Source organism: Nylanderia fulva, unplaced genomic scaffold (genome assembly GCF_048542155.1).
Source record: "Nylanderia fulva isolate GAGA-0341 unplaced genomic scaffold, ASM4854215v1 Scaffold3, whole genome shotgun sequence".
In the NCBI taxonomy this organism is placed as follows: domain Eukaryota; kingdom Metazoa; phylum Arthropoda; class Insecta; order Hymenoptera; family Formicidae; genus Nylanderia; species Nylanderia fulva.
The window spans coordinates 4,727,033-4,738,183 of record NW_028190368.1 but is presented as its reverse complement, the minus strand read 5'-3'; the positions used below and the strand labels follow the sequence as shown (position 1 = coordinate 4,738,183).

The 11,151-nt window shown below is 33.6% G+C and overlaps 1 long non-coding RNA gene across 1 annotated transcript; it reads right to left on the bottom strand.

The window, feature by feature from the left end:
* Positions 1–8,492: 8,492 nt before the first annotated feature.
* Positions 8,493–10,802, bottom strand: LOC146722571 (uncharacterized). Its single transcript, XR_014925066.1, has 3 exons — positions 10,500–10,802; positions 9,002–10,292; positions 8,493–8,842 (listed from the first exon to the last, which is right to left on the bottom strand). It is a non-coding gene; the product is annotated as an uncharacterized LOC146722571 (long non-coding RNA).
* Between the last annotated feature and the right edge of the window lie 349 nt (positions 10,803–11,151).

Sequence of the window (11,151 nt, the reverse complement as noted above, 5' to 3'; positions counted from 1 at the left end):
ATAGATTGAATTGTAATGATTGTGACGCCACATATGTCAGACAGACAAAAAGACAGTTAGGAACGAGACTTAAAGAACATAAAAATAATATTAAATTAGACTCTGCTAAGCATTCGGTTGTCACGGAACACATTCTAAATGAACAGCATACATTTGACTGGGATAACACTAAGATTATGAATCATGAAAAGAATTACCATAAAAGGCTAATATCTGAAATGATCCATATTAAAGAACAGAAAAATGGAATTAATTTAAACAAAGACACTGAATTGCTAGATAGTAGTTATTTTGACATACTTAAAAAATTAGCTGAATTATAGTTTAGAAAAACATTGGTAATAAATATGTACATCACGCTCTCTACCTTGACATTTGTTATCTAGACTTCGCAACACACACTTGAAATTTCGAGAAGAAGAACTTGTTAAAACAATAATGTAAGTTGCAAGATTTTTCAATTTTCTCTGATATTAATTAATTCGCGTAAAATCTCCACAGCATGATTAAACGTCGCAAAACTTGAAATCTCAGACCTACAATATTTATTTCTTTTAATTTCGTTAATTTATACGAGTCTTTCATCAATGAATAATTAATGTGACTAAAAATATAAAGGGTTTTATATATTGTTAGAACTTGTAATTTTTAAAAAAGATTATCGAGCAAATTGAATGCTTTTTCTCTTGATAAAATTTGAATGTTGAAAATTTTCAGCGCAATATCGTGCGGATAAAATAGAGATGTGCTAAAAAATTTCCCGACTTCTTGATACTAACTCAAATGGTTCTCGCGTATATTAAGAAAAAAACTCAAGACTTCATTTGCTCTTTCCATGCTATACGAAAGAGTGGGTAAAATGTTAGAAGAAGATGGGGTAGATGAAAGAGAGGTAGGTCGAAGCAGGGAGAGGACGACGAAAGGACCAGATTCTGGCACACGATGTGCTGGAGCGGCGGAAGTGCTCGAAGAGGCGCTCAGGTTTTGAATTATGACACTTTTTGAGTCGAGAAGTCGCATTGTGAATGGCGCATCCGGGTCCGGTGTAATATCCCACCTCGATCTCGGTGCCGAGCCGGCGATAAATCTGCCTTAAATAAGATTTGCCGGCGACACTCCGGCGAAATAAAAGGAACGGTGCGCGAATGACGGCGCGGGATGCCGGCTTGTTACTTCTTCGACTTTAGCTCGACTGATGCGCTTCGCTCGCCAGTTCATGCCGGAGTTAATGAGTAGCCTGAAGTCTTCGTCTTCGTCCTAATTGCGAGCGCGCTCTGCGACACAGCAGCACCGGCAGCTTCTTCGTCCTCAATTTCTCGTCTACCATGATGACTCTTACAGCCCGTATAAAGGAAATGACGAAGTGCACCGACGAGTTCTCTTTTTACAAACCTTTACACTCGAAGTTTATTCTTTACCTCTGGAGTAAATTATACACATAAATAAGGAATATAATGTAAATCATATAAAAAAATGCTATCATTTATCATCATTATAAAGAAATATATTTCTATCAAATACCATATATGTTAAAAAGTGTACTTCTTTGACAATTTTTCTTGTTTTCAAAATACGGGTATAATAATTAATTCTAAATGTACAATAAATTTAGTGAATATGTTATATATTTTTTATATATTATTTTTAATTATTGTAAATTCTTCTTTTATTAAACATGTATATAAAATAATTGTTTCTATTACTTTTATTAGCACAATTAGAAGGTTATTGATGTCGCTTTTACGAATTATAATTTTGTATTTTGTTTGCTATTTTTGTATTTAAATATAATATGTACGTAATATGTTAATTAGATTATTAATTATTATTATAATATATATTGTATTATATTGTAAATTCATTACCTGTATATCATATATACATTTATATTGAATATTGCATTATATGCATTTCTTGTACAAATATTTGATATACGCGGTACAAGTGTTTGCTTATTTCTACTACATTATTTTATAATAATAGTTTTTATTAAAGAAAATGTCAAGGGAAATCATTTTCTGTTGAAGCAGTTTACTTAACCGAGCAACATGATTTTGTCAGCTATTGTTTTTTCATTAAGGTAAATTCATTGGAAACTTCTTATTTTCAACTATAATTATTTTACTGCACATATAGCTTTATTGTATACATATATAACATTATTCAAATGAAAAAATCTTTAGAATATTGGTAACAAATATATTACAATAATTTACATAAAAGTTTAATTCTGAAATAATTAATGCTTGCTAAGTATAGTAATTTATATCAGAGGCATAAAACAAAACAATATTATAAAAATAGTCAATGTTTCAGAACAAAAACTATGACAATTTGCGATTGCGAATTATGTGTGTAATTCTCGAATTTTATAGTTTCTTGAAATTATCAAGTTGCATTGCAAAATAACGGCAATGCATTAGGCTCAAGATTGAATTGTAGAAAATATGATTTGTTACTGACATGAAATAGGAAGCACGCGAAAGAAAAATTCCACTAGTTTATGTCTGAATTTAAATTGATATATGTAGATGTCTTTTTCGAATAATATCTTAATTTTTTCATATTTTTTAATTTTAGAAATAACAGTAGAATTTTACTTAAATTTAAATTATAAAATTATTGTCCATATTTAATATTATATTAAAAATATTTTTTGTAATGTTAATAAACGATTGTAAAGTATTAAATTATACACACAAACAATTATAAATAATCAGATTATAAGAGAAGAATAAATAAATAAATATATATATTTATATGTTAAAATGATAAAATATTGTACTAAAATAACAATCAGATTTATTATCGTACAAAACTTCGCTACTAATTTATTTCAACAGAAAGTAAAACTAAACTAATATTTCATTTTTAAGCAAAATGTATTAACGGTGTCATTTGGTGCGATTTCATGGTACCGTACGAGCAGGGAGGTCTTGTCTATCGATCCCGATAATTGTCATATCATTTGGCAGACAATTATTGGCGTATCTTCGGTGCAGACACGTCAACCGCACACTCACGTGTGTGCAATGTGCAGACATATTTTGTAATTCCATTGCACGAGCACATCGCGTGGACCATGCAATCCGTGTTTTCTGCATCCTGCGGGATAGATTCTCACGACACGAGACAGTTCACGCGTGGAAGCGGAACAAATTGACGTGCGCCTGTACGTTAGACGATAAATCACCATATTTTATTTTATTTCATCCCTTTCCCTTCAAAAATAAATCTATTGCCGCTCGTGCGCCCGCATTTTCAGCTGTATATTTTATTTCGCTTTTTTGCTTCTCCCTAATATTGCAACAAGTTTGTCTGCGTATATATATATATATATATATATATATATATATGTGTGTGTGTGTGTGTTATACAATGACCACTCTTCCATGCAACTCACTTAATAAACCGTCCTTTTATCTCTTCACAATATTCAATTTTATAATATTTTTTAATAAACTACGGACTGTTATTGACAGAATTATTAATGACCATTGTCGTGCTTGCGTTGTGTATTTTTGTGCGGAATTTAAAGTATCGGGTGTTTTAATGAATACTCGTTAAAATTTTCAAGAAATAATGATACTCTTAGTGAAACAGATTCGGATGACTTGCGCAACTATCGTATTATGAAATGAATAAAAATTATGCATTAACTATTAAACAGAATTATTTACCTATAATACATAATACATATTAAATATATTTTAAAATACAAATATATATATATAATATTAAAATACTAATTAATTAATATTAAAATAATAATTTAAATACTTCTCGTTCTAAAAATGTTGCTGTCTTATCGGATTTTTCGTAAACTTTATATTCAATGTAATCTTTATAATATACGTATATTATATTTGTATTGACAGTAAATTAAAATTTCTCAAGCTTACACTTGTGTGTTACACTTTCTTATCACTGCGATTTTTAATGTTTCCTTTGAAAATCTTCCTATCCGACTGGGAACGAAATCTTTTGCTTGTCAGACAAAATGGCTTTTCGACTAACAATAAGCTGTCTACATCTTCCTCATATCAAATGCACGCATTCTTGAGAAGACCGAACGACAAAGAAGTTACAGAGGCCGATGAATTCGTGGCAACACGAAGCCGTAAGAAACTTCCCCCGGGATAAATCCCGGAGATTACGCGACGTCGAGATTCCTCCTTTTATCCACGGCTGCGCACGCGCTAAGGCATCGTAACTATTCCGCACGCCGGTGTAACTGCAGTTGAGTGTCTCCGGGATAAATTCCAAGGAAATTGTTCCGCCCAGAGAAAGACGAATAGTTCTGTTTGTCCACGAATTTCGAGTCGTTCTCTTTCTCTCTTTCTCTCAACCAGCGATCCTCTCCATACGTCGTCATCTCCGTCGAGCTTTCGAGGACGCTCATCTATTTATAGGTCAGGATTTTGCCTCGATATCAGAAGATGTAACGCGATGCAGCGTGGTTCGAGCTCGGCTCAGGACACCTCCTTGACCCCTATTTGCGGCTCGGAATCCCAAAACAACTCAAGCATCCTCGTGCACGCCGCAGAGTTGCCGGCAGATATTCGCTCCCGAAAGTTTTCGCGTAATTGCGCGGAGATAGAAACGCGCCAAGAGCAGGAGGCAAAGAAGAGGGTGAGATGGGAGGCTGTGAGCTCCGTATCGTACATACAGATGCGGGTCGGATATGTTTGGAAACATGAGAAGAGACGCGAAAATTCGATAGAAATATCACGGGAAGACGTTACGGATTCGAGCAGAGTGAATTGCTGAATATATCTCTTCGTGTGCGAATCATGCAAAGACTTGGCTTAAATTGCCTGCGTGTTTCGTAACTAGATGTTTGCATATTTCGCGATGGCTCCATTCGTCTCTACCTGCGTTAACGAACGCTGCAGGTAGGAAATATTATTCGTATATGAGAGAAAGAATATTTGCTAGAAATAAACTTGGCAAAATTGATTTCGACGTAACTAGCAATTTTATTCAATACTTTCACGTCGTTTCGACCATTTGGTTGTGGTCCTTATCAAGTGAGAATTCCATCAATTAAAATGAGAGAACGGTCGTTGACGAAATATCATAGCGATGGGACGTGTTCATCTTTTAACTATTAATTTTAAATAAGATCGGTTTTATGTTGCGTTAATCTCATTTTAATTGATGAAATTCTCCCTTGATAAGGACCACAACCAAATGGTCGAAACGTCGTGAAAGTATCGAATAAAATTGCTAGTTACGTCGAAATAAATTTTGCCAAGTTTATTTTCACCACTAGCGTCCAATATTAATTTTGATTTGCTAGAAATGTTAATGTAAATAAGAAATAAATCGGATCTTGTCGGTTCCGAAACCTTATACTCAACCAATCGATAATTTTATAAAAATATCGGTTTGACATACGGAAAGCGAGCGTGTAACATTCAGTTTCAGGCTCGTATAAGGGAAGAAAAATTAATTCGATGTCGCAATAGAAATTTCCTCTTCCTCTCCTAATCGAAATTCGAAGATTTCCTTGTAAAGTTGCTTTCACATTATTTCCAGAAAGTTTACCTTCAAGTATACTTGGAGTGTACTTGGAAGTGGAGTCTCACGATGTCTGTAGCGAGACGCTTCCGCTAATGACCAAGAGCATTTTCCGGGAACCTTGCTAATTTTCCAAGTGTCCCGATTACGGTGGTGATGACACGGCCGAGGTCACACCGGGCCCCGTCGGGTTAATTGGTTTTCACAGCGTCGCTAAAGTTAATGTAGGTTTAGGAATACCCGTCGCGAGGATTACCATCCTTTGTGTAAGCAGCACTCTCAGGCGAGTGCTGCGATTCGATGGCGAAAGGTTAATACCTCGTGTTGACGATCTAATGCGTCGAGTCGCATCGGCACTCCTCCTCGAAAGGCATTATACCCAAACCGTTATCTGATTTACATCGTCCCGTCTTAATTGCGGCTCGTTTGCCGCTTAAGCGTTATCTCTCTGCCTGTTTCTTATATTAATTACTCTCAGAAGAGTAACGCGCATAAGGTGGGACAAGGTGGCAAGTGCATGATTGATCGAGCATACTGCGAGGTGCCACCGCAAGCATTGCTACAACAAATTTGCATTTTCTTTCGTTATATAACGACGGCGGGATTGAATTTATAATTTACTTACGTGCAGCAGAGATAAGGGCGTCGTGATTATTTTAATTTACACTTGGCGACTTTATTTATTACTTGTGCCTTTAACACCATAATCTTAAACGTTTAAAGCTTGAATATTTAATCAAACGAAATAAGAAATGAGACACACACACATACATTTTTTTTTAGTATATTCGGTAAACAGATTGACAAATTTATTATGCTTCGTGACTTCATTTTTTTAAATATATATAAATACATACACAATATATATAATAACATTTTTTTTACCAAGTTAAAACTAGCTAAATTCTTAAATCTTCGTATTTTTGATAAACAACGTTATGATGATGCATTTGAAGAAATGCGGAGATTTAAGAATTTAGCTAGTTTTAACTTGGTGAAAAAACTGTTTACCTTACCCTTATAGCTAATAGACTGTCAATTTCATTATTTTTAAATAACGAAATTGTGATGTTATTATTCCGTCTATTTTATGATAATTTTCCGGTGGCACCTTTAATCCCGCCCAGCCTGAATAGTAAATTAAACATTGTAAATCCATTCCGCGCGCTGCCGTAATTCGCTGAATCTCGAAATCCGGCGGGACAAGGAAGTCCTCGCGACGCTACTGTAATAACTGTCTGGATTTCTCAGGCATTATACAACCGTATCAGAATAATGAATGACGAAGTTCCCGTCGGATCTGTCCGCGTTACGTCTCTCGAAACAATTATGTATCGCTTTTAAAGTGCAAGTCGCATCGAGTGCAAATTCCAATCAATTTTCCCAAAACTGCCAAAAAGTCTACAGAATTTGCTAGACACGTGCAGCCTGCGGCAACCATATTTATCCATCAGTTTCCGATCGTAGCGGCAACGTTACCCCCGGATATGGTATATGCATATCCAACAAGATTCCAGGAAGTTTCGTGTGTTTGGAGATCGGTTACACTTGGGAGCAATTAGCATTCCTTTTAAACAAGTAACTGCAACAATGAAACTAATTTCCCTCCGACTTCTACGTATGCAGTGCATTCCCGAAGCGGTATTTCATTGTTCGCTGATCTTCCCATTCTTTGGGAAAGTGTGTGAATTTAACGCAGATAGCGAGTGATTAAAACGACAGAGAAGCCGCTCCCAGCTAATTTGTTGACAAGTGTATTTATTAATCAGAAAAGCGAATATTTTTCATTCGATGTCTATTAATTGATATTATCATATGCTTCTGCAAAGAACTAAAAAAAGACTTTCAATTTTTTCCAATATTTTGTAAATAATATAAAAGTGTATATATATTTAACATTTATTTTAAGTAAAATGTATCGTGAATTTAGTACAGAATTATAACGTAAAATTTTGATACGATCATATACAAGAATGAAAGTATTGGGGTATGTAATCGATATATGAAGAGTTAATTTTAAACTTTAACCTTTACTGTGAACTGCTGAAATATCGAGTCTGCATCGAGAAATTATTAATATAAAATTAATTAGATCATACTTACTACATAAATAACTTTTAGCATAAAATTTGTAGACTCTTCTTGAGGAAATATTAAAAATAGAATTTTTTTCTCTTTCTCTCTTTTGAATGAACTTTGTCTAGAATAAAAATATTCTCTTTTCATTTTTATTCTCGTTTTATTACATAACGTTTTTTTTTTTATTATACATATATCGTAATTGCGATAATTTATTGATTTCTCAACGAGAAATATAATATACTGGAACTATCGATCAATATGTCTAATGCCATAACTATGTCTTCTGCATTGACAACGGACGAATTATGTCGATAGAACGCATTGCTCCCATTTCGAATGAAGAAACATTTATCGAATTCCATATGTTGTTCTAATTGTCGCGGATACGTTGCAGGGTAATATTATTCGCGACTGACGTAGGTATACATGTCAGGATGAAATCGATCGGAGAGTCTGCGTGTCTCAGTCGAGTTACTATCAGGGTTACTCCTGCGGTCCACGTATCCGTAACGTGTAATTGGTTTATGCTCGCAAAATCGCAAACACCCAGACCCTCTGCGCGCGTGCTCCATATATCCTAAATAAACCTACGTTATGCCCTGGAGGAGAATCGCTTAGCCGAAAGAGAGAGAGAGAGAGCATCCAAGATGCAATTTCATGACAGTTCTCGGTGTAGACGAAATCGTAATTGCACCTTAATTAATCGGGCGTAATTTAAAGACGTCGTAATAGTGTCGTGAGTATAATCAATGGAAATTAAATACACGAGTTTCATGTGACATCGATTTTAAATTCAATTCCAACAAAAATTTTAAGTAGAGGGAAGATATATATTCTATATACGTAAAAATCGATATAATTAATACATAATATATTGCCTTTTATCAAAATTGGTAATACTTTATTTGTGTTCATTTAGATTAGTTTACAATAAAATTCAATTTTGTTTCTACATTTGCGTTAAATCATGTTAAATCAGTTTATACGTATATTGACAGTTCTTCTATCAGAATTTTTTTCTTTAACCTTTTTTAGCGAATTACGGAGATTAAATAATAGCAAAGTATCTTTATTAATTATGAAAATCTAGTTATTAATTATTTTAAGATTATTAATAAAATTATCAAGATGAATTATGAATTATAAAGATTATGCATGTATCCTGTTATAGTGTTTGATAAAAATATATTTATATCAATTTATGATATCAATATATATCATATTTAATTTAAAATATCTGTGGAACAAAAGAAATAAAAATAAATTTAAGTTCAAGTAAAGTTTTTTTTATACATTATAAAATAAAGAATTAAGCGATAAGAGGAAGAAGACTTGCTTAAATAAATTTATGGTTCCAACTAGTTTTCTCATAATCAAAACTAAGTAAGTAACTCACTTAGCTGCAATTACGAAATTCCTTTCTTGTTTGATGCGTTTGATGTTATCATCTGGTTCCTCAAATCCCAGAACTATTACAGATTGAGATTTTGAACTGAGATCGCCCATCTGTTGATTTAAATAATTTCCATCGTTATTGCTCTCGGAAGATTAGCATATCGAATATATATCTGTTTTATTTGCTAGTCATGATGACAATTAAATTGTTATTTCGAAAACGCTGTCATATACATACATCTATATGTATGTGTGTGTGATCTCTTATTTAAGTAAAAAAGACATCAACGTTTAGGATCGAATTTTTTTACTAAAATTAATTAATCGAATTATTAAAAGATCATGAAAATGAAGAAAAGCGACAAATTTAATAAAACAAAATAGAATTTATATATATACACAATATACATATAAAAAATAAATTGATTAGAAGAAATATAAAGAAAAATTCGCTTGTATAAAATTGCACATTTAATTTTCCAATTGAACAATTTTGATTGTAAATGCGTTGGACGTTTATCGCACACTCAGATTGCTATTTCCAAAGATAAGTGTACTTGGGTTGAACGTCGAACGTCAAGCGAATATCCAGCCATCTAACCGACGTCCTCAGGGTAATTCGAACTATCCAGTAGCCGAGCCTGTTAACCACCTGGTCGTATGCGTCCACCTTCGTCGACCGGAGGTGCTAGAAGCTACAAGACCTACCATCGTCGACCTGCAGGGACTCCGTCAATTCATATGCAAATGCGAAAGCTCCCGCGGCCTGCTCGGCATTGTTCGCCCACCGGAGTTTCAGTGTCCCCGGGCTTGACTTACTACGTGAATTTCCGGAAAACTCTAACGCGAGGTACTCGTGTAATTGATACTCATCCTCTCGCTGCCGGCGGGCCGGTCAACGGGTCCCAGGCCTTTGCTCTTGGCGCAACTCCGACAGGAAAATGAAAAAAGGTAAGAAACAAAAAAGGAAGAGCGAAAACTTCAACTTGCGTTAACTACTTTTGTTCATTTGCCTGCTGTCAATTTGTCTAATAATTTTTTACTGTAATGTTAGACAAATAGTAGAAATAATGTTAAATTTATTAATTATTTGCCTTATTTTGCATTCCTCATTTTATTAAATTCAACTTAAATTGGATTCATCTTACCTTTGTATTTTTTATATAAGAAATATTTCAGTGCTTGATTTCAGAAGCATGGAATAGAAGATCCATTGTTTATGTTTATATTTCTTCGTGATCATTTTTATATTCAACTTTCTTTTATTCATAAATATAAAATTTTTTAACGAGCTGTAATATAAAAAATATTTTACTTAAATATTTCAGATACTCGGGGGAAAAGAGATAATAATTTATATAAAATATTCTATATATATATATATATATATATACAAGTAATATGTATCAAAATTTTGAATTATTATTCGTGACATATCGAAAAATGAAATCCTCTTGAAATAAAATCTTAGATTCTATTTTTCTATCGAAAAATCTTACATCTTGTGTGTTCCCATTATTGTCGCCTTGAAGCAAAATGAAAAAAAAAAAAAGAAGAAGGGATGAATGATGGAAGGAGGGATGGAGGAAGAACGCGTGCGACCGCCTTTGTCGCTTCGGTACGGCTATTGTCGCCTCTTTGCATCGGTTAATGGTTCTCCGGATTCCTTTGAGCGAGTTGGTCGTCGCTTTACGACGATCGGATGCAGCAGAAAGGATGGAAAAAGCGCCCAAGGGGACGGTGGTTTGTCGATCCGGGACGACGATGTTGGCATGTATCGATCAGAGTTGGCGCTTTTCGAGAGGATGCTGATATATATATATATATATATATATATATATATATATATATATATATTCAAATTCTCGAAAATGTGCTTACTAAGAACTATCGTTGATAAATTTTCGGGGTAATTATATAGGAATTTTATAAACGTCGTTAAAGTTTACGTTTTAACTTTAAAGTGCAGTAAATATTGTGTATATATATATATATATATACACAATATTTACTGCACTTTAAAGTTAAAACGTAAACTTTAACGACGTTTATAAAATTCCTATATAATTACCCCGAAAATTTATCAACGATAGTTCTTAGTAAGCACATTTTCGAGAATTTGCTGTACAATTTAAAAGACACTTTTTATTT